The sequence below is a fragment of the Rousettus aegyptiacus genome, unplaced genomic scaffold (genome assembly GCF_014176215.1).
Source record: "Rousettus aegyptiacus isolate mRouAeg1 unplaced genomic scaffold, mRouAeg1.p scaffold_m13_p_12, whole genome shotgun sequence".
NCBI classification, from domain to species: Eukaryota; Metazoa; Chordata; class Mammalia; order Chiroptera; family Pteropodidae; genus Rousettus; species Rousettus aegyptiacus.
The window spans coordinates 54,330,387-54,355,432 of NW_023416287.1; positions in this window are offsets into that span (position 1 = coordinate 54,330,387).

A 25,046-nucleotide genomic window follows, 5' to 3' on the forward strand; every position below is an offset into this window, starting at 1 on the left:
TATGAATATATAACTATAAATATAAATTAAGTTTAATATGTAAGTATAAATATAAGTATAAATTTGTATTAATTAATTAAAAATAGTTAAATTGAAATCCAGAGTATAAAAATTAATTTAAACTCTAAAATTATTTTAAACTATTTTAAAATTATTTTAAAATAGTTTAGCAAATTGGTAATATAACAAGTGATAATTTAAAAATACAATTCTATTAGCAAACGAAAATTCTTTAATAACATCATTTATTTCACGTTTATATAAAATCACATTTTATATAAAGTGAGAAAATCATTCTAACAAGATGTCTTTAATAGATACCAAAGATATTTCAGGGCTTAGTGATATACTGTAAATAGTGTGCGTATGATTTTTCCCCAACAGAAAAAGCTTTAGACTTGAATTTGGAAATTTATTTCTAGTTCTGGAGTTATAAGGACAATTAGGAAAATAAGAGTCTGCTTGGACTTCATTATCCAAATTTAAAAGCTGAAGGTATTATACTAAATGAGTTTTGAAGAGCTATTTAACTCTAAAAACTAAAATTATATGATAAAAAATGGATTTCAAAGCTATTTAGATCAATCTAGTAAACGTTATTTTTAGGAAAATGTGATTTGTTTGCATATGTGTATCCTTCACTAGCTTGTAAATTATACCAATGCCAGATTGCAACATATTTATCTTAGTATGCCAGTGACAAACAAGATGTCTAGTATACATTAGTGCTCAATAAGTGTGGAATAAATAATGTGCTCGCAGGAAAATTAAAACCAGAAAATCAGGTTTTTCTGTGCCTTTCTAAAAGCCTAATCTTTTTATTTCAAAGGGTAACCTAGGGAAAACACATGCACACAGAGACACACACACAAAGACACACACCTTGTTAAGACTTGCAGGATAATGTGAGAAATTACATCTGGCAATTGTTAAGTAATAGCTTAAAGATTGTGACATAAGTGGTGCAAACATTTATTTAAAACTATAAGACCCCAAATTATAAGATCATGCGTAATTTAAAGCAGTGTTTTCTAGCTTGATATAGATTCTTCTCACACTACTAATAAGCTGTACCTTTACAACCATTTGGCAAGACAGATTTATTGTTTGCTAATTACATTCCACATTTTAAAAGACTCACTTTTATATACAATAGAAAAATTCAACAACTTTTGAGGTATTTGAAAAACAAAGTCCAGTACTTATCAATTTAATTGATTCTCTTTTTTTTCTCCCTATTTCAAGTTAGTTGTCTTGCATTTAACTCTAAACTAATAGTTCTTATAAAAAACTTTAACTTGGGCCTTTAATTATGAATTTATTTAGTCAATTCTCTTAATACTTCAATGCTACTGAAAATATGCAAAATGCCTCTTGTTCTGTTGAAAAGTTGCAACAACAATCATTTCTATAAAAAAAGAATTCATGATTTTAGGACTAATTTAGAATTTGGTATCACTGTCTTCTGAGGTCTTAATTCCTGTTATCATGATTCGAAAGGTCTCTTTTTTTAGAGAACAGCACGGCATTTATTATATTTGGGCCTTCCCCACTAATTCTGAGTTGACCTTACCTATTTCTCCACTTGGAAATCACTCTAAAACAACAATGAGAATGAGAAACAAAAGCATATGTCCTATCTTTCACTAATTTAAGAACCATTCATAACTATGAAGTATTTTTTTAAGAAAAAAAATTGCCACGTATAGATCAATAAATATGCATGGACTGAAATTGCCTATTAAAAAACGGCTTTAAAACTGGATAATAAAGGAATACCAACTCTATACTCTATACAAAATTAAACTTCAAATGTAAAGATTCAAAAAGGCTAAAAATAAAGGTCTGAGCAAAAATATATCAAGTACCTGGGAACAGTAGAATAGGAATTAGAATCACAGCAAGATCATGATCAAGGCAAGGAAGGCCACTATTTCTATTTAAGCCCACTACTACTATTTAACTTTGTTTTGGAGTTAATAGCCAATTAAACTAGAAGAGAACACATAGGCATAAGAATTAGAAAAAAGGAGAATTATATTTCAAATGGTGTACCAATATGCTTTTATTTCCCAAGAAAATCAACGATAAACTCAAATAAGAAAAGAATTCAGCAAGGATACAAACTTTACACAAATTAATGGCATTAACATATGCAAGTAACAATCATTTAGAAAATATAGTAAAATAGAAATTTCCATTTATAATGGCAAAAATATAAAATATTAGATATAAACATGGCAAGATATGTTCAAAACCTATATGAACAAAACTATAAATTGCTACTGAAAGATACAAAGGTGAACATGAACAAAGGAAAAGACATCCATTATTCGTTGTTAGGGTATTTCAACATTATCAAGAAGTCAATTCATCTCGATTTACTTAAAATTGTATACAATTTCAATATAAATTTCAATGAGCTATTTTACGAAGCTAGAAAATTTGAATCTTAAATTCAAATGGAAAAATAGACAATATTAGATAGCAAAATATTGAAGAAAAAAATGCCCAAGGGTGACTAATTCTGTTAGGTATTAAAGCATAGCATGTTATTATGTAATTAAAACAGTGTATCACTGTCACATGAATAAACAGATCAATGAAAAAAGCAGAAATTAAGTCAACTATATATAAAAATCTAATGTATTATAAAGGTGGTCTCTCAAATCAATAGGCGATCATAGTCTCTCAAATTAATACTGTTTATAACAACAGAATAGCCATTTGGAAAAAGATAAAATTAGATTGATTTTTCATATCATATGTAAGCATATACTTCATATGGATTAGAGATCTTAATGTAAAAAATAAAACAGTATGGTTACTGTAATTAAACATGGGTTGATTCCTCTACAGACTGAGTATAGACAAAGATTTTCTGACTATGATTAAAATTCCAGATAAGACAAAAGAAAAATAAATTTGACTAAATAATAAAACAATATATTAAAATTTACATGTTAAAGACACTATATTCAAAGTCAAATGACAAACTGGGAAAAAATATTACCACAAATATAAAATATTAAAATTTCAAATTTATTTTAAAAACTTTTATCATGGAGGAAAAAGGCTAAAAATACTATAGAGGAATGGGCGAAAGACATTAGCAGACAACTCACAAAAACAAACCTAAAAATAGTTTTTAAACATGTGAAAAGATATTCAACTTCACTTATAATAAGAGAAATACATATTAGTAATCAGAAAGACAGACCATACCAAATTTTGGGGGCAGATGTGGTAGATCTGGAACATTTACATACTGTTGCTGGGGCAACTTCTTTAGAAGATAGTTTGTCAGATTCTTAAAAATTTAAAGTTATTACTATTATATAGCTTATCTATTGCACCTATAGATATTTACCCAAGAGAAATAAAAGCATATGCTCATACAAGGAGTGGTACACAAATAATTATCACTTTTATTTGTAATAGCCCCAAACAGGAAGCACCCCAAGTGTGCATCAACTAATAAATGGATAAATTCAGTATATTCAAATTGAATAATTCTCAGTAATAAAGGGAATGAACTTTTGAAACATGCTACAGCATGAATAAATTCCAAAATAATTTTTCTGAGTGAAAGAAGCCATACTAAAAATGAAAAATGTAACATTGATAAATGCTTATAGCTATAAAAACATGTTAAGAAGAATAAAGCAAACAACATAAAGCTGTTACCCACAATGAATAGGGAGCAGAATTAAGATAGAAGGAAAGGCAGTCACACTTCTTTGAGTATATATTTTTGTGTAGTTTTGACTTTTTATTTTAATAATATTTTGTTTTTTAATTATGGTTGGCATACATTATTATATTATTTTCAGGTGTACAATGTAGTGATTAGACATTTATATAACTTACAAAGTGATCACCCTGATAAATCTAGTATTCGTCTAACACCATACAGTTATTACAATATTGACTCTATTCTTCATACTATACTTTGCATCCTCATAACTATTTTGTAACTACCAATTTGTACTTCTTAATCCCTTCCTCTATTTTACCAACTCCCCAAACCCCCTTCCATCTGGCAACCACCAAAATGTCCTCTGCATTTATAAGTTCATTTCTGTTTTGTTTGTTTGTTTATTTTGTTATTTAGATTCTACACGTAAGTAAAATAATATAGCATTCGTCTTTCTCTGTCTAATTCACTTCACTCTGCACAATAATCTCTAGGTCCATTCATGTTGTTGCAGATGGCAAGATTTTATTCTTTTTTATGGCTGAATATATATGTACCACCTCTTCTTTACCCATTCCTACAGTAATGGACTCCCAGGTAGCCTCTGTTATTGACTACTGTAAATAATGCTACAATGAACATAATGGATTTTCATGTCCCTTTGAAGTCATGTTTTGGGTTTCTTCGGATAAATACCCAGAAGTGGGATTACTGGGTCCTTCTTTGTCTCTTGTTATAGCCTTTACTTTAAAATCTGTTTTATCTGGTATAAGTATTGCCACCCCAGCTTTTTTTGTTTGTTTCCATTTTCATAAAACATCTTTTTCTATCCTTTTACTTTCAGTCTCTTTGTATCTTTTGATCTGAAGTGAGTCTTTTATAAGCAGCATATGTAAAGGTCTTGTTTTTTCATCCATTTAGCTATCTTATTTTTTGATTGAAGTATTTAATTCATTTACATTTAATTATTGATAGATACATAGATTTTGCCATTGTTATTCATATTTTTTCTTTTTTTTTCTTTTTTTCCTTCTTCTTAAAGTCCCTTGAACATTTCTTGTGATGCTGGCTTGATGATGATGAACAGCTTTAGTTTTTTCTATCCAGAAAGCTCTTTTTCTGTCCTTCAATTTTAAGTGATAGCTTTGCTAGTTAGAGTAATCTTGGTTGAATATTTCATGCCAATCTCTCCTGGCCTGCAAAGTTTCTGTTGAGAAATCAGTTGACAGTCTTATGGGAGCTCCTTTGTAGGTAACTAACTGCTTTTTTCTTACTCTGTTAAGATTCTTTCTTTGTTTTTAACCTTTGACATTTTAATTATGATGTGTCATGGTATGGGCCTATTTTGTTTGGTGTGGGTTCATCTTATATGGGATTCTGTGCTTCCCTAACCTTACCAGGCTAGAGAAGTCTTTCATCATTATTTCTTCAAATAGGTTTTGAATTCATTGCCCTATCTCTTCTCTTTCAGATATCCCTATGATGCAAGTTTTAGTACGCTTGATGTTGTTCCAGAATCCCATTAAGCGATCCTCATAAAATTTTTTTTCCGTCATTTTGTTTTAGGTGAGCTGACCCCTTTCAGTATTTCCTGTAGTACAGGCCTCATAGCGAAGAAGTCCCTCAATTTTTGTATGTCTATAAAGGTCTTTATTTCTCCTTCAGATCTAAAGGAGAGCTTAGCTGGATTCATTATTCTAGGCTGTTAGTTCCTTTCACTTAATAGTTTGAATATTTGATTCCACTCCTTTCTGACTTGTAAGGTCTGCACTGAGAAGTCCGAGGATAATCTAATTGGTTTTCCTTTATAAATTACAGTTTCCTCCTCCCTGGCTGCCTTGAAAATTCTGTCTTTGTTGTTGATTTTTGATGATTTGAAGGCCTTTTTGGGTTGAGATAATTGAGTGTTCTGTTGACTTCTTGAATTCTAGATTTGGAGAATTCTCACCAACTATTTGCCCAAAAATGTTTTCTAGTCCCTGTTCCTTTTCCTCACCTTCAATAATGCCCATTATTTTTATGTTTCCTCTCCTGATGATGTCAGCTAGTTCTTGTATTTCTCTTTCGTTATTTTTTATTCTTCGGTTTCTCTCTTCTTCCTTCTGATTTATTTCTAGATTTCTATCTTCACTATCACAGATCCTTTCTTCCATTTGGTCAACTCTATTTCCCAAGCTTGCTAGCTATTTCATTTTTCAACTCTTGTAGTGTGTGTGTGTGTGTGTGTGTGTGTGTGTGTTTATCTCCAGAAGATCTAGTGTGTTCTTTTTGAGGATTTTAGTTTCCTTGCTAAAGAACCCATTCTGCTCATCTAGTTGTTTTTTCAATTCCTGAAATTGTTGATATGACTCATTTCAGATCTCACTGAGTTTCAGCTTATTGAAAGGAAGATGATTTTCTTTTGATTTCCAATAGGTGGCATCTAAGCCTTGTGGATCACTGCTTTATAGAAAGCCTTAATAAGGCTTTTTTTTTTCCTTTGTAAATGTTTAATCATGTTTGTTACCCTCAGTCTCAGTCCCTGTCAGTATTAGTGACAGTGTCAGAAGCATTTGCTCAGATTCCCCTGGGGCTCCATGGTGTTCGGTTTCAGAGAATATAGGGGGAGAGACCCTCTAGTTTGGGGGTTGAGGGCTGTGGCTCTGCCTTGGTTTTGCAACTGTGACCAGTAAAAATCAACTGTTGTTTCTCTGCCGTCCTACTTCTCGGCCTCTTGGAGCACACAGCACTCCCGGGCAGGGCTGTTTAGGGAACTTGCTCACCTTCTCCCCTCCCCTTCCTGCTATAAGGAGCTCCTGTGGCTGCAAGAGGCAACTTTATTTCTCCCAGTCCACTGCCTGACACCTGGGATTCTGACCTGTGGTAGCTCTTATGTGCAGATTCCATGTTTAGATGTGCTGGTGTGCCATTTGGGTGTTTTTTGTTGAGTTTTATATGTTCAGCTTGTTGTTTCAAGGGGAGAGATCTGGGGACATGTCTCACTTTGCCATATTTCTCCAAACTCCTATCCTCTTGTGTTTTGGATTTTCTTTCTTATTGCTGTTCTAATCGTGTTTTTCTGCTACCTTATCTTCTAAATCACTTATTCGATCCTCTTCATCTAATCTACTGTTGATTCCCTCTATTCTTCATTTCAGTTATTGTAGTCTTCATTTGTGACTGCTTCTTTTTTATGTTTTCTTTCTCCATTTCTATGTTTTCTTCCTTTATGTTAAAGTTCTCACTGAGTTCATCTACTCTTCCCATAAGTTCATGAAGCATCCTTATAACCAGTGTTTTGAACTCTGCATCTGGCACATTGCTTGTCTCCTTTTTGTTTAGTTCTTTTTCTGGAGCTTTGTTTTGTTCTTTCATTTAGGACATGTTTCTTTGTCTCCCTACCTTGGCTGCCTCCGTGTGTGTGTGTGTGTGTGTGTGTGTGTGTGTGTGTGTGTGTGTTTTCCTATGTGTTAAGTAGGGCTCCAGAGTCTCCCGGTCTTAGTAGAGTGGCCTCATGTAGTATATGTCTTGGAGGACCCAGTGGTGCAATCTCCCTGGTCACCTGAGCCGAATGTTCTATGTGTGTCCCTTGTAAGGGTTGTGCGCTCTGCTGTTGTAGTTGATCCTTGGTTGCTGTTTGCACATCATTGGGATGCATTGACTCCCAGGATGATTGGTTGTGAGGACTGGTCGTGACTACAGTGGAGAAGCTGTTGTGCAAGAGCTGACCCTACAGAACAGGATTTGCTTTAGAAGGGCTCTAGTGCCTACTCAATCTGCCCTTTGGGTGTGTATTTCCTAGGTGTGTCCCTGGTTGGTGCTCTAACTCAGCCTGAAACCAGCCACTGGGATAGGGGTTAGGGAAGCACAAGACAGAGCCTCCTGGGAGTGACCACATCCTCCACAGAACAAATTTAGCTACAGCCTCTCTTCTACCCAGGGCCACTGAGCCACCAAGCACTATGCAGCAGATAGTTGCCACCCGCGCTGGGCTTGGATGCACCTTGAGATGCCAAGCCTCGAGCCAAGGCCAGCTGCCACTAGTTCTTGGCTTGGGGCTGCTCTGTAATAGGTGTAGGCATACTGAGACCATATGTTGGTTGTTTAGGTTTTGTGAACCTTTGAGAGATTTTAGCAAAGTTCGCAGCATGAGCCAAGACAGTCCGTTTGTTTGGAAAATTCAATGGAAGTGGCTTGGGTGGCCCCACAAATTGGGTAGGGCTGGGTATCAGGGAATCACCAGGACAAGGTGACTAATGTTAGCCAGGTTGATGGAGATTAAGATATGGCAACCACCTGGGTCTGCATGTCCGGTGTGGGAGGGCTCAAAAAGGAACAATGTCCTCTGCCAGCATTTCTTTCTGTGAGAAAGCTGCCCCTCCAGCCCTCACACTGACGCCACACAACTCAGTTTCTTCCCATATTCCTAGGAGCCTTTCGAGTTGCTGCCCCAGCACTGGAGCTCAGAGAAAGTAAATCCATCAGCAAGTAAATCTGTACATGGGCCGATTAAAAGGAATATCTGTGATTTCACAGCCAAAAGTTGTGGGTACGTCTTTTCTTGACACTGAAACTCTGGTTTGGGGAGCCTGGTGTAAGGCTGGAAATCCTCACTCTTCATAGGAGACCTCCATAGCCAAGATATATCTCCTGATTCTCAACCTCCACATGCTAGTGTGGAAACAGCCCATTCTGCATCTCGACCCCTCCTACCAGTTTTGAAGTGGCCTCTTCTATGAGTCCCCAGTTGTAGGATTTATGTTCAGCTCAACTTCATGTGGCTCCCAATCATGGCTGTTCTGTAGCTTTAATTTTTATGTCTTTGTGAGAGCAAGTACAGAGTTTATCTACTCTGCCGTCTTGATCAGAACCTAGTTTTGACTTTTGAAAGCACATATATTCTACATGTTAAAAAGGTACACTAACTAATAAGAATAGGAAAGGGGATACCAAAAACTGAGAGCAAAGTGAAAAGAATGAATTTTATAACCACACTGAAAGAAAAGATGAAAAGAGGAATCTAATTAAAATACTTATGAACATAGCATTTGGCTATATACCTTCAGTTTTGGGCACAGTGAAATGTGAGGTATGGAGAATTGCAAACAAATCCTGAATTATTTTTAGTAGATTTTACATATGGTGAGTGAAATGCATTGAACCGTTTTAGATGTATGTACCCATTGAGCAAACAAGTAAAGGTATTCATGCTGTTAAGAGCCAGAGTTCTCACTGTGGAAGTAATGAACCTATAAATATGGAATGGGAAAGACAAGACAGGGAACTGAAGGGATGGATTTGATATGAATTCATGATTCCTAAAATAGATATATAATGTGTATATGCATGATTATTTGCATGTGTGTATATGTACATGTATGTGTATGTGAATGTGTATGTGTATTCGCCAACCTCTGTCCACTGAAAGGGTCAAGAAACAAAGATCTCCCAGTTATAATAAATACACGTGACAACTGGATCTTGGTCTCCAAAGTCATTCTCACTTAAAAGAACCAGGGTTCTCAGAGAAGTGACTGATACTGACTGGGGCTGGATGAGCTTGCAATACTTTGTTATGCCAGAAAGTCAGAAAGTGCTCAAAGGAAAAAATGATAAGGCATCTTATAAAGAGACAAGAGGCATAATAAAGACCAAATTGGGGCTATTTGAGTACCAGAATAATTGAATCGAGTAATGAGTTATAACAATTGAAAAATGGTTTATGAATCCAAATTCATAAAATATTTATGAAATACAGATCTATAATATTTATGAATCCAAACCTATAGTAAATAGATATGTAAATAATTACAGAGGAAAAGCCTCTTGCTTATGGAAGAATGCTAAAAGCCAACTAATAGATTTGTAGAGGATGTTAGAAATGAAAAATTATTACTTGACAATCATCATGGTAAAGCCCAAATCAGAGGAGACTCACTGATGACTGCTACCCTTAGAAATAAATTTTCATGAGTAGTAGAATATTTGCATTATTTCAAATTGTTTCTCCACATACTGCTTATTTGGTACAAAGACGAAACAAAGCAGTAATTATTCAATGTTTTTTGTGGAGAGGCAATACCTTGATTAGGCAATCAAAATTAACATTACCTTCAAGACTCAGATAGATATCATGGGTCTCCAGATATATTTTGGGAAGCACACAATATCACCTATAAAGTATTATGGCTGAGAATGTATAACCTCAATCTAATAATAAGGAAATACCAGACCAATACCAAATAAACAATATTCTAAGAAAAAGAAAAGGTGGGGGGTTTATTCTTCAAAAAATGTTAATGTCGTAAGAGATAAAGAAAGTCTGTGGAAGCCTATAGAAATATCTCCAATTAAAGAAGGCTGAAGAGACAGGATAACTAAATATAATATCTAACCCTAGATAGAATCCTGTGCTGGAGGAAATAATTATACTGGAATACATATCAGTAGGGCAACTGACAAATTTGGAATTTGTGCAATAGATAGATAAATGCACTATATCAATATAAATTTCCAAAATTGTACTGTAGTTATATAATAGAGTATTGTTATTCTTAGGAAATATACACTAAAGTCTTCAGAGAAAAGGGCTATGATATCTGTAACTTAACCTCAAATGGTTCAGAAAAAAATTAAGCATGTATATATTATATTACATTACATTTGGAGAGTATGTGTATAAAAAGTACTTTTGAAAATTGTTCAGATTTGCTTTATGCAATAGTATGTGGTAAGAGTTTGCAAATCTTCTATGTGTTTGCTGTTATTGGAAGCCATATCTTATATATCATTTATAACCCCTTTCCCAATTATGTGGTCGAATTCTCCATATCCTTGCTGATTTTTTGTGTCTCCCTAATCTATCGATTATTGGAAGAAGCATCTTGAAATGTCCCCTATAAGAGGACATTTGTTATTTATTTTGTAGTTCTCAAAATTTTGTTTGATGTAGCTTTGACACTAGGTACACACAAATTTAGAATTATTATATAGTCCACATAAATTGAACATTTTATTAATATTTAATAACCCTCCCTAACTTTAGTAATACTTTTTGCTTTAGACTTCATTTTTTTCTTGGTATTTATGTCAGCTAAACAATTTTGGTTTTGTTGTGTTTTTTGCAAACAATGTAAAGCTGTATATATTACCTAGTATGGCTTTCAATAGGATAATTTAGCCCATTAAGACATTTGCAATCGATTACAAATTTACAATACTGATCTATTTAGTTTCATTTCTGCAGTATATTTTTAACTTTTCTTTTGTGTGCACATTATTGTTTTCTGTTTCCTCTTTTTAACCTTCTTTTGAATTGAAACACATTCCCACCCACACTCCATGGTGTTTTATTCTTTAAGTCATTGCCTTTAAAATGTAATATGTATATTTAACTTAGATTTTAGTTTTAATAACTAATTTTCTCAAACAGTACAAAGACCTGACAATATTCTATTTATTGTCTAAGGACATGGGTGGCTTTGTTTATTGAGAAAATCAGAATTGCTAAACTGGTTTGAAGAACCCCCACTTTAGCATCACTGCCAGATTACACTATCAGAGGAATCAGGAAAAGTTAGTCAAACTCATGCCTGAAATTATCCATTTGGAGTTGAATCTGTGGTTGAAGCTTTTGCTCCCTGTTAGATTGTAGATTGTATATTTGTGCATTTAAAAAGTTTTCTTATTTTTTCCAATGAAATGTGAAAGAAGTCTATAATCAAAGATTTTGAAAATGTTCTGAAGTAGAACCATAATTTGTAAGCAATGGGAGTTTGAGGGTGATGAGCAGGTGAGGTAAGGGGACACCACTGGGTGAGAGAAACACAGAATCAGAAAGTAGTGCCAACACAAAATGGACTTCACTGATGTCATACTTTTCCTGAGTTGTCTCCACAGGGAACTTGGAGATGAGAGTTGTGGGGAAAAAAAATGAGTTTTTAGAAGTGGTTAATGTTTTTCTAACACCAATCCATGAATTGCAACAAATTATTTTTTGTCGCTCTTGTAGAATCCAACTGACATAAAATTATCACTATTTATAGATAGATGTGGCCAGTAATTTGATTGAGATCTGCTCATGGATTGCTTTATGGTTCAGAAGCTCTGGAAATTGTTGCAGAAGAGGTGTCAAACCATGGGTACAATTAGACCATAAAAACAATATCTATTAAGGACAAAAAGTAAACTAAATTGAAAAAAATGTTAGCACTATAATTGGAAGAGCCTGTTAAAGTAAAGTACTTGAGTTTATTCTCAATCTGTAAGGTAGAAGCAACCTAGGGATGATCTTTTATAGGAATGAGCTGGAGACATTCTTTTGTGAATCTCGTTGTCACTTACATTTTATTTTTACTTGATAATAATATTGAGAGAAATAAAAACATATTACTAGAAACATTTAAATTTCTGGTAAAAATTTCTATAAATAAGATTTCATGAAGTATTAAGAAATATATTTTATATAATATAATATAGTAAAGATAAATTTTTTTAGTAAAGATAAAAAATATATTTTATATAATATAATATAGTAAAGATAAAAACAATTTAATTTTCTACTACAGAGTGGCATTTTAAAGTTTAGCATGCAAGAGGCTTGTGATAATAACCTGGGAAATGAAATAAAAACTGTGGGGCTAATAATATTTTCTTATATCTACCACTCCACCTCTGATGTCTCTACTTAATAAGAGAAGATTTTTAAAAAAATTTCTATGAAAGGATTTGGCTGTTTCACCTAACTCTTGGTGATGACCACTTTTTCTTTTTCTCCCTTTTTATCAAGTGTAATTTTTTGTTGTGTTTTGACTTCAGCATGTAAAATTTCAAATTTAGTAAGTCATATATGTTCTCATTCAAAATTTCTTGATTCCAACTCTGAAAAAAAGAAAAGGAAAGAAAGGAAGGAAGGAAAAAATAAGGGGAAGGAGGTAGGCAAAGACGGAGAGAAGAAAGAAAGAAGGAAAAAAAAATCTTCCAAGACAAAATTAAGGAGAGATGTTGGTCACATTGTGGACCCTGACTAATTCCTCTGGAAGGAAATTTGAAATGATCTGACCTCAGTTCTCCTTTGTTATTTAGTTTGAGTTTTCCTTAGTTTGCATGTAATGTGTCTCAGTGTGGTCTTCCATATGGTTATCCTTGATTAGTGCTCATTGAGTATTTTAAATGTATAAATATGTATATCAAAATTGGGAAATTTTTGGTCATAGTTTTTCAAATACACACACACAGCCACACATACACTTTTTAGGGGTCCATCCTACCATTTCTCTTATCTGGAACTCCAATTACTTGTATGTTAGATGCTTTGATATTATCTATAGGGGTCCCTCAGGCTCATTTTTCTCTCTGTTCTCCATGTTTGATATTTCTGTTAATCTATCTTCAGATTCACTTACTCTTACCTCTGTAATCTCTAATCTGCTGTCAAGTCTCTACAATAAATATTTTATTTCAAATATTGTATTTGCCATTTCTAGAGTTTTTATTTCGTCTTTTAAAATTATTTCTATTTATCCAATGTTTTCTATCTTTTAAGTCATCACAAGCCTTTTTTAAAATATATATTTGTGAGACTGGTTATAATTGCTGCTTTACAATTCTGTCCTGTTAATTCCAATATGTAGTTCATCTTAGTATGAGTTTTTACTGATTTTTATTTTCTCTTAAGACTATATATCCTTATACTGATTATCAGCTGTCACATAATTTTGAATTACATGTTGGACATTATGAGTCTTAAGTTATAAAAACATTGGATTCTGTTATTTTTCTGTGATTAATATTACTTTATCAGACAATTATATTGATTAGACTTAAACAACAAACTCTGCTTCTTGGATAGCAGCTATGATCTGAGTTCAGAATGTCATTAGCTGAGTGATTTGGGGATTACTCTGGAATTTTTCATTCTGGGATTAGCCATAGATAATGGTAGATTGAATTTGGTAATCCTCTTCTAGCCTTTTCTCTTTGTGGATTGTGCTTTCCTTCAGTGCTCATGTTTTCCTAGATTTACCCTTTTGGAACCCCAGAAAAGAATGACTCTAATTTTCCACCAAAGCCTTCACTAGCCCACATGCTATGCCAACTATATCTAGCCCAACCTCAAACAAAACAAAACAAAACAAAAAAGTTGCAAATGTACAACATGCAAGTCTTCTTCTATATTTATGTACTTCTTACCAGGAATATAGTTGTTACCATTCTTTATTCCTGTTTTTGATACATGATGTTTTTTCCTTCTTAAAGAAGTCCCTTCAACATTTCCTGTCATACAGGCTTGGTGTTGATAAATTCTTTTAGCTTATTTTCATCTGGGAAGCTCTTTATTTGTTCTTCAATTCTAAATGATAGCTTTGCTGGATAAATTATTCTTGGTTATAGGTCCTGGATCTTCATCTTGTTGAGTATTTTTTGTCAAGCCCTCCTATCCTGCATAGTTTCTTTTGAGAAATCAACTGTCAGTCTTATGGGTATTCCCTAGTAAGTAATTATTTGTTTTTCTTTTGCTACTTTTAATATTCTTTCTTTGTATTTAACCTTTGGTATTTTAATTAAACTTGGCATTTAATTGGCGTGGGCCTCTTTGGATATCTGATTTTTGGAATCCTCTGAGATTCCTGGGGTTTTATATCAATTTCCTTCACCAGGTTAGAGAAGTTTCCATCATTATTTCTTCAAACGTCTGTTCGACATCTTGATTTTCTTCACTTAGGCCAATCAGATGAATATTTGAAGCATTAATAATGTCCTATATCCTCCTTAAATTATTTTTATAGTCTTGGCATCTTTTTTTCTTGCTATTCTGGATGAGTGTCCTGATTGGCTTTCCTGTCCTCTAGATAGGGCATTTGATCCTCTTCTTTATTCACTTTGTTTATTCCTTTGTTTATTCCATTTACTATACTTCTCATCTCAGATAATGTGTTCTTCATTTCAGACTGGTTCCCTTTTATAATTTCCACTTCCATTTTTATGTTTTTTATCTCTTTGTTGAAGTTCTCACTGAATTTATCTACATGTCTCAAAGGTTCATTGAGCATCTTTATAACCAGTGTTCTGAACTCTGCATCTGTTAGATTACTTGACTCCATTATATCTGAATCTCTGTTCTGTTCTCTCATATGATTTCTACTTCTTTGTCTTCCCATTTTGGCTGCCTTTCCATGTCCATTTCTATGTACTAAGCAAAGTTCCTAAGTCTGGGGCCACCTGTTAAGAGTCAGCAAGCAGATGCTGTGCTTATAATTGCCTTAAAAGGCCACACCAGAAACCAAGGCTGTCGCCAGTGTGAGTCTCAACAAGGAGCACCTGACTTGCTGAGGATACACCTGGTTGTGGCTTCAGTGGAGCTGCAGGTTGGGGAGGTGGGTTTTCAGGGACTCCTCTGGGCAGAGCAACCTCTGTTATCTAGTTTGATGACACCACTGCTATGGTAATGCTGTGTCTGTGCACTGGGAGCAGGGAGGGCTCAACAGATAATGGATACTGCCAGCACTTCTGCACAGAGTGAGTCTTGTCTTAGGCCCTCACTCCAACAGTGTCTCCTTGTAAGTCCCTGGTGCCCCCCTACATGCAGCCGAATTGGCACCGGTGCTCAGAGCAAGCAAACCCATCACCACGAAAATCCGCTCACAGACTTGGCTCCTTTAAGAGGCGTCTGCCACTGCTGCAGCCTACATTTCACTCAGCTGCTCAGGACCAGGCAGCCCCACGTCCTCACCCCATCCTACCTTCTGCTGTTGCAGGGTGCTTTCTTGGACTTGTCCCTAATTGTATGGCTTGTTCATCTAGATCCCAGGCAATTTTTACTTGCTGCTTGTTCCTTGTTTCTGTCACAACTTTGATTTAGTCACCAGAGAGATGAACAGAGCCTCTATTATCTATGCCATTTTGCTCCCAGTTTTTATTCTTTTAAGTTTAACAAGAAATTTGGCTTTGTTGTGTTATTGTTCCAAGTAGTACAATGATGACTCACATGCCATGTTATCAGGCAAAATCATTTGTCCTTTTAATTGGAGATAAATGCTGATAATAAAGTCACGTAAGTACACAAAGAAAGATCCTCTTATAAGGTATCAATTGCAACATCTCATGTTTCTGAAAAAGTTTGATATTACTTTGAGTTTATATCCTTATATATAATTTTGTTCATAAACTTTTCCCTACAGGGTAAAGTTGGTATTAACTACAAGTGGATAAAATGTGAAGAATGAAGCACATTATCAGAATGCAATGTACTTTTTTCCTGTGATTATATATACAAACACACACACATACACACACACACACATACACACACATATTAATTTTATATATCTTAAGAGGTGATACACTCTAGTTTTGGAATATCAAATGGAATTTCTGGATGCATGCACCATAAATATCTAGGATTTCAAAAATTATCGGAACTATTTGCACAAAAAAAAGAAAACCTAAGATATCTAAAGCAACTCTGCAGACAGGGTCAGACAAGTTTCCTGCTCAGGAGGTGGCAGGAATGATTCCTAAGAGAAAGTATTGCTTGTGGTTTTGCCAAAAGTCGAAGCTCCTTTTAACCTTCAGAACATTGGATCATACCCTCCCACTCCCCTGACCCCGGAAAAAAATGCAAATGTTTAAAAGTCTTTCGGTTTGGAGGGATATTCTTAAATTCATTTTAACAAAAATTTTAAACAAATTTATCTTAACCAGATTTCAGAAAAAAGTGAGAGAAAGTGATTACCAGAAAACATTATTGAAAGCATAGTTTTATGTCAGCGGAAACTGCAAAAATCACCAGCATGAATTTGCCAGCAATATCTGTCATAATTTTCCTTAATATACTTAACTATCATGAAAGAATAGTTAAGTGACAGTTCTCTTTTTGCATTTTATTTTCTACCCTATACCATTATGTTGATTGCCATGATCCAAAAATAGCTGTCTCATAGGATAAAGAACTCCAGAAATGAGTGTTATATGCTAACGGTTTAATAATTTCCAATTCCTCCTGAGTCATGAATACTGAACCCTCTAACATATAAAAGAAAGGTTCCACACTCCATACCCCTCCCTTCTCTGTTTACTGATGTTGTAAGATAACTACGAAGTGCTAGGTATTAACCACAAACCCCTGTACCAGTGGAGAGCTAATAGTAGTCACCAGGTACTTTTCTTTCCTCATTAATTCCTTTATCTTCCCTTAGGAGGACATTCAGATGTTAAACTCTCTGCTTTCCTTTGTTTTCATCCCTCACAATTTAGTTAACTCTGCCTCAGGCAATCATCTTCTCATACAAAAACATCCTCTTCGACCCTCTTATTCATTTCCATTCTCCACACTTCACTCAGGAGAATAAATACAGGGTTTCTGACCCAATTCAATCTGTCCAGAATCTGCAGAGCCTACTCTGGAGACAAAGAAAGCCCCCAGGGAGATGATCTATGCCATTTAGGCCAGTACCATAGCACAATATTTCTGTGATGGTCATGTGCTTTAATATGTGACTATTCAGAACTTCGGACAGGTTCATGTGACTGGGAAAATGAAAATTTAAACTTATTCAATTTAAATATAAATTTAATTTAATATATAACTCAGTGAAAATTAAATTTCAATTTAATTTTTATTAAACTGATTAATTTAAAGTTTAATTTAAAATTAAATTAAATAGTTACATGTGGCCTAATTACAACTATGTTGGACAATGCAACTTACCCCTTGCTCTAAGGTCCTGAGGAGTAGAAGAAGCTTGTCCTCCTGTTCAGTCCTCTCATCTTAGTCTTAACATTCTCCCTTGTAATTTACTGCAGCCGAGTATGGTCTCATTATTCACACTGATGATTACAGGACTCTAGGAAAGTTAGGGCACTTCCCATATCAATGCCTTTTTTTTCCTCCATCAAATATAATTAGCACAACATCTGATAAATTTTAAAACTGAGTCAATTTGCTTTGGAGATTTATACTTCTTTATGTATATCTTTATCTCTTCTAAACTACTTTAGTCAGTTTAGCATTAAGGAAAACTTTCAGACACTCCAATCTTCAGTTTATCTTAGTAGTTTTGGTTTGTTTTGGTGAAATGTCTACTTGTCATCTCTGTTAGAAGAATTTCCAATTCTTTCGAGTTGCTTTTGTGTTTTCTAAGGTCTAGATATAGCTGGAAATAACAGGTTACAGATTATATAGCGCAAAATCACAAGACATGGTGGCTTAAGGGTTGTGCTGGGAGCTGATTGATAGGAAGTGAGGTAAAGGTTATAAATTATTTCTTCAGGTCTTGATAGCAGTTCTGACTTTTTTTCTGGAACCCCTCTGGTCTCAATAAAAACTAGCCAAGAGTTCGTTCCACCTTAAGGCTCAGGAGTTGAAACATAACTTAGGTCAAGATATTATCTTTAGCCTGCCAGAGGTCCCCACCTGTGACCATTAGTCAAGTCCAGGCTACTGTCTTCTGTGCCTTGGAGGTTGCTAATTATCTTGAGGAAAGGCTAGGTCTCTGAGGGGCATAGAGACTGATGGACAGAGAAAGATAATTTAAAGAGTTAATATTTAAAACTAAATTTAATTAAAGTCATAAGGACCCTAGATTTCAGTTTCCATGATAATTTTATGTGTCAGTTTGACAGAGCCAGGGGGCTATCCAGATGTTTGTTTAAACATTGTTCTGGGTGTGTTGGTGAAGATGTTAATGGACAAGATTAACATCCAAATCAGTATACTGAATAAAGCAAATTGCCTTCCTCAATCTGATGTGCCTCACAGACAGTTCATTGCAGGCCTGAGTAGAACAAAAAGGCTGAGTAAAGGAGAGAATTTTTTTTCTCTGACTGCTTGACTATATCTTCCAGCTAGGATATCAGTTCTCTCCTGCCTTTGTACTAGAACATGGATCAGGACAATACCATGGGCTCTCCTGAGTCTCCAGCTTGTTGACTGCAGGTCTTAGGACTCTTAACCTCTTAGGACTCTAACCGTGTGAGCAAATTCTATATTAAAAATCTCTTTTGTTTTATACCACATAAGAGTGAAATCACTTGGTTCTTGACTTTTCCATCCGACTCATTTTGCTTAGCATGATACTCTTAAATCCATTCACGTTGTCACAAAAAGCAAGTTTCATCTTTTATTATGAATGAGTAGTATTTCACTGTATATATGTACCAAATCTTTACCCAAATATCTATTGAAGGGCACTTTGGTTGTTTCCATGTCTTGACCACCGTAAATAATGCTGCAATGAACAAAGGAGTACCTTTATGAATAAATGTTTTCGAAATTTTGGGGTAGATACCCAGTGTTGTGGTGCGATCAAATTTAAGACCCATGGAGCCAATTGAGATTAATTATGAGCCTTTATTAGCTGGCCAGGGACCGACTCTCCCCGCTAGAGAATCAGCCCCAAGCTTTCAGAGGAGGTAGTTTATAAAGCCTATAATTACATTAAACAAGCAAACAAGTTTACAGTAGCAGAAATTAACATTAATATGTCTTCACACAGGATAACTACACCCTTAACATTAAACAATGGAAGCAGAAGTTGGCCATTTGAAAATTTTCCACCCTTAACCCCAGAAGAGGAATTTCTGGGTCATTTGGTAACTCTATTCTTAAATTTTGATGCCTCTCCATACTGTTCTCCGTAGGGACTATACCAATTTACATTTCTACCAGCAAGCAACAAACAAACAAACAAAAACTCATAGACACAGACAACAAACAGTATGGGGGTTACCAGAGGGAAAGAGGTGAAGAGTTATAAAAGGATTAAGGGGATTAGATACGGTGATGGAAGAAGACTTGACTTTGGGTGGTGAACACACAATATATAGATAATTAATTACATAATTGCACACTTGAAACCTATATAATCTTATTAATCAATGAAATTTTAAAAATATAGGTAACTATAGATTCTAAAGATGAAAGTAGAAGGAACACATAATTTCATTCATTAGACTGGCCAAAACTAAAAGTGAAAAATGCATATATCTCTATTTTTAAAACACCATTAGATAATTTTGTCTTTTTTTCCCCTGTGGGAACAAAAAAAAGTGAATGTTTACTAGGAAAGGCAGCTATACTTCTAAATTATTTCAATATTAAAGTACTGGTATTTTGCAACAAAGTTAAAGAAAATTACAGTTAATGTGAGGTTAATGCCTATTTACTATGAAATTTATAATACATATGCATGTACAGTTCAGAGTCTGTATATGTGCTAAATTATACAACTGAATTATTTATTCAGTGAATATACTTGATGAAGCAATGCATGTTGTTGATAAAACTATTTTTCCAGATTAATGTTTTAGAGGATTGTTAAAGAAATACAGTGTAGAGGAGAATCCACTGAAGAAGTCACTGCTTAGGAAGAAAATGTTTATTTTCCTTACTCAGTCATCAGCAAAGTGAAGTAACTTAATTATATTAAACAGAGGTCTGAATTCCTATGAGTATGCTCTTAGGAAGTAAGGAAGAAAAGAGAAAGGGAAGAGAGGAAAGGAGGAAGGGAGGATTTTAAAAGTAATGGTTTCATACTTTTTTACCTCTTTTACAGTGTCTACCATAGTACTTTCACATAGTAAATGTTAAATGTTTTAGTATCTTACAATGGTTTAAAGAAAATAAGACATTATGACCTAGCACATTGGCTATATCTATAGTTTATTAAAATATATGATCACTATTTATTATTGTAATACAACTATATCACCAACATATAGCTTAGAATCAGAAGACTAGTTTGGAATAAAGTCTATAATATCTATAATGGTTCGGGAAATAAAAAATTACTCTCAGAAGCAAAAATAATCAAGAGAACAAAGATGATGAGGGCCAAGGAAACATGAAGGCTCCTTATGCTTTGAGAAAATACAATGTTCTGAAGAGATCCTGGCATTTAAACAAAAAGCTTAAAACAACTTTGATGCTTGCAGATTGTGGGAGGGCAGAAAGTCAGCTCACCTGCCCAGGTTAGTGAAGCAATGATATGACTTGCCAGGTAAAGAAGTGATATTGACAGCTAGAACTGTGGTGGCAAAGGAACATAACGAAGGACAATTGTCAGCTTCTTATATCAGCCATTGTATTACAGTGGGTTTTGTTTTCATTTCTTTGTTATTTACAATTATTAATAGTCTTTTGCATCCATATTGCTAAATAAGGTAAGTGAGATGGTACATTAAGATCACTGCCCGAGTGAGCAGAATAATTATTACAAGGTCTGACATATAAAAACAAAGTGAGAAATCTTAATTTGTACATTCTGGCCCAGGAAATGGAAATGTTAAAATTACCTCATATTATATTTAAATAATTGTTTTGCGTTTCAAAATTTTTTTAGTGTCATCTCATTTTACTCATAATTTAGAAGTTTTTCACATATATGTTTTTCTATCACAGAAAACCAAAAAGTTTTTAAATCTAAAGTTTTCTGAAAAAGTGAGCAGTAGGCAAATAGTGACATTTAAGGATGAAAAAAGAGTGGCATGATCCCAGCAGAGAGAGCTCAGTTTGGAAACTTGGGACAGAATCATCCTTAACAATTTTGGGGCCTCAGGTAGGAGTGAAAATAAAGGCCCACACTCTATGTTTAAATGTTTTAAAAATTATCAATCTAAAAAACTGTTAAATAAAATGTGTTCTTTTCTCATATGATTACAAATATACCTTTATGATGAAAATAAAAATATTTGTAAAAATTCATTGTTTTAAGATGATTGGAAGTCAAGAAAATTATCAAAAATCACTGAATGTATTTATAATTGCCCATCTCTGAAGATTCTCTTTAAAGACTGGTGATTTGGGATGAGTAACAAAATAAAGGCATATATTACTAATGAATTATTATACATTTATTTCCTGAAGTGTTTTTCCTTGACTACATTTCAGCAGAACCGTGACTTTCATACTCACGATAAAAGATTTCACATAATTTGTGACCTAGTGATAGAAATGGCACACCGTGCAATCTTTTTAAGTTATTGCTATTCTTAGATATTTTTTCACTAATTTCAGTTTGAAGAAACTTTAATCTGCTAAAATAGTAGCAACTGGAATTGACAGTAAGACTCAAGGCAATACTAATTTTTGGAAATAAACCATCATTTTACATAGCATATTCAAAACAATGTGACAGGGTCAAATATGACATATTATCACCACAAAAGTTACTACAAATTATTTTAATTTTATCATAGAAATTTTTTATTACCTATGTTGTAGTTTTTACATTCTCTTAAAGCAATATAGGTTCATAAAATATACTTTGTTTTTATTCTTTAAAAAATTCCACTGTTGAGATATTGAAAATATGACAAAAATAGTATTTTATGGCTCTACTTGTTCAAATCTTTTTAAATTTTTAAATCTCTTCTTTTTTTTTTTTAAAGATGAGGCAACCCTTGGTTGACCTCACAGATTGCAAGGACCGTGTCAAGTTACAATCCTTTATTTTTTATTTTTACGCCTATAGCACCTGGTCTTACTAGGTGGTTTCCCATCCAAGAACTAACCAGGCCAGACCCTGCTTAGCTTCTAAGATCAGACAGGATCAGACTTGTTCAGATGGCATGGCTGTAGACTAAATCTTTTTTAAAAATTGAGACTATATTTGTCAATAACGGCTAGAAAATACTTTTTATAGGTTCTGGATTATTTGCACAAAAATCTTCCACTTGAAAAGTATTAAAATAATTTTGTTTTATTTTTTTCTAATTTACTTAAATTTGATTGGGATGTCATTTTTGTTATATTGTTGATATGTAGTTTCCATTTAAAAAAATTTTTGTTGTTGATTATATGTGCTTCATCTTTTTTTCTTGACCAGTTTTGTGAGGAATTTATCAAGAAGCCAACTATTGGCTCTGTTGATTTATTTTGTTGATTTTCATTTCATTGATTTATTTTCTTTTCTTAAGTGTTTTTCCTAACTCTCTTTGGATAGAAACTTCCTTTCTCTTCATGTTCTCTTTCTATGTTCTTGAAATTAACTTTCAGAAAATTAATTTTCAGTTTTTCTTGTTTAATACTATAAATTTTTCTCTAAATATAACTTTAGCTGCATTCCATACATTAAGACTTGTTGTGTATTGATTATTTTTAAGTTCAAACATTTCTAATTTCATTTCGGTTTCATCTCTGACCCATAGGTTATTTTGAATATAATATAGTTTCCATACATTGTAGGCTTTCTATTCCCTTTCTATTATTAGTTTCTAGCTTAAATCCACATCAAAGATATCTGTTTTATTTCAGTGTTTTGAAATTTATTGATACCTGCTTTTTTGGTGTAATATATGGACAATTTTTGCAACTGTTCCATGTGTGTTTGATAGCAATACATATTGTGTAGTTGTTGGATTCTATATTTTATACATAAATTACTTAATGTTTTAATATTCTATGTCTTTCTGATCTTTTTGCCTGCTTATTATATCTACCACCGAGAGATATTTGCCAAAATTTACTTCTGTGTTTGTGGATTTTTTTTATTTCCTTCTTTATTTTTGCTCTATGCACTTGAGGCTATATGTATAGCTGTGTATCAGTGTATATCTTCCTATTGAATAGATCTTTTTACAAATGTCCTTTTTTTATCTGTCGAGGTCACAGTGGCAGTTGTAGCAGAACCCACACTAGAAATTCAATCCATTGCAAGCATTAAATATTTATTTAACACTGTGTATGAGTGACAATGGGTCTGGATCTGACCCAAGTAGCTACCAGGTAGTCTTGGCCTTAAGAAACATCAGGCCCACCACTAGGGACATATATTTTGACAAGAATTTTTTCTATTTTTCATATCAAGTTAAAAAGAACCAAGATGAACTAATCTGAATTATTAACAGCTTAGAAGACATGAGTTAGAAAGTCTTAGTTTAAAAGGTATTCCTTATCCACTTATTAAATGAACCATTTACATTTATTTTTTCTCTTATTCTGGAAAATCAGAGCAGTCATAAAAAAAAGAAGTAAGATTTGAATTAACAAATGGCTAATACAGATAAATTGGAAATATAGACATGCATATTAAGTTGTCAATAAATTTGTATCCCAACTATAATTTCCTTTTCACTAGAAGTATCTTAAATATTTAATTCTTTGATAATTGCACATTGTTTTATAATAAAACTAACCACTCATTCAAATATATTGATCACCTACCTTGTGTGAAGCTCTCACTACAGGTTATCTTATGAGCCCATTCTCTTCAGGTATAAACAATCCTATTAACTGTGTTTATTTTAAGATCATGGAAAGATTGTAGGATGAATTTTACTGTCATAAAAAACAAAAAGAAAACATCTAGATACTACAAAATTGACTTGGCATAAACGTCCTTGCTTTGGAGATAAAAAGTCAATTTCTTATCCCTAATGGAAAAAAAAAAAGATATCTAGAATGAGAAACACAGGTGGCTCTTAATTATATTTAGATTCTTAGCTGCATGTATGAATAGAGCAAAGAATAGACCCAGCAACACTAGTTATAATGGGCATATTATTAGAACTAGAACATTGATTTTTTTTTTTAGGTATTAGCAAAAATATTTAGAAACATGGAAAAAATGCCTGTTAAGGTCTATATTTATTAGAAAATCTCTAAATCAGCTAATGGCATGACAGCAAATGTTGAGTGGAGTAGCATGGAAAGATGACAATTATTAATTTACAGATGGCCTTTTCTCTAGTTGGCTGAAACCAACATGACTTTGGAACAGATGTATAACTCCAAATGCCAGAAGCTATCCCAGATGGCATGACAAATCTACTTAAGAATGCATTTCAAGTATAATTTATACTGTAAGGGCAACATTTAAAAAATTTGAGATTTACTTTCATTTTCATGTACCAGCATCATTCTCTCAGGGGGCATTTAAGGCGTATCTAAAAGCCAGGATTTAGATAAACAAATTCCACTAGATTCTTTTTTTTGAAACTTGCTATCCAAGCTTGAAGATTGTAGAGTCATCTATTTAAGACCATAGCCTAAATAAAATGAACAAATATATGCAAAGCACATTGCTAAGAGTCTCAGGATAAAAATAAGGTTAAAATACATGGTACCTGTTGCTATACTCTATTAGCTGAACATTACCAGAGAAAATTACATAACAGTACAGATATGTGTACAAGTTTATGGTCTCCAACCTCAATCTGGTCCTCAGTGAGACATGACAATCATTTATAGTTACCTTTTTTTGGTTGCTCTCTTTTCCACATGGGAAACTCTTAGTGCATAACAATTCTCTACATGGTTCCACAACTATTCCTGCTCTTCTTCTCTGGAGGAGACTGTGCCTTCTACTTTATGAAGCAAATTGAGGTTCCATCCACATTACCAAACTGCAATATTTTCTTCATGTCATTCCCT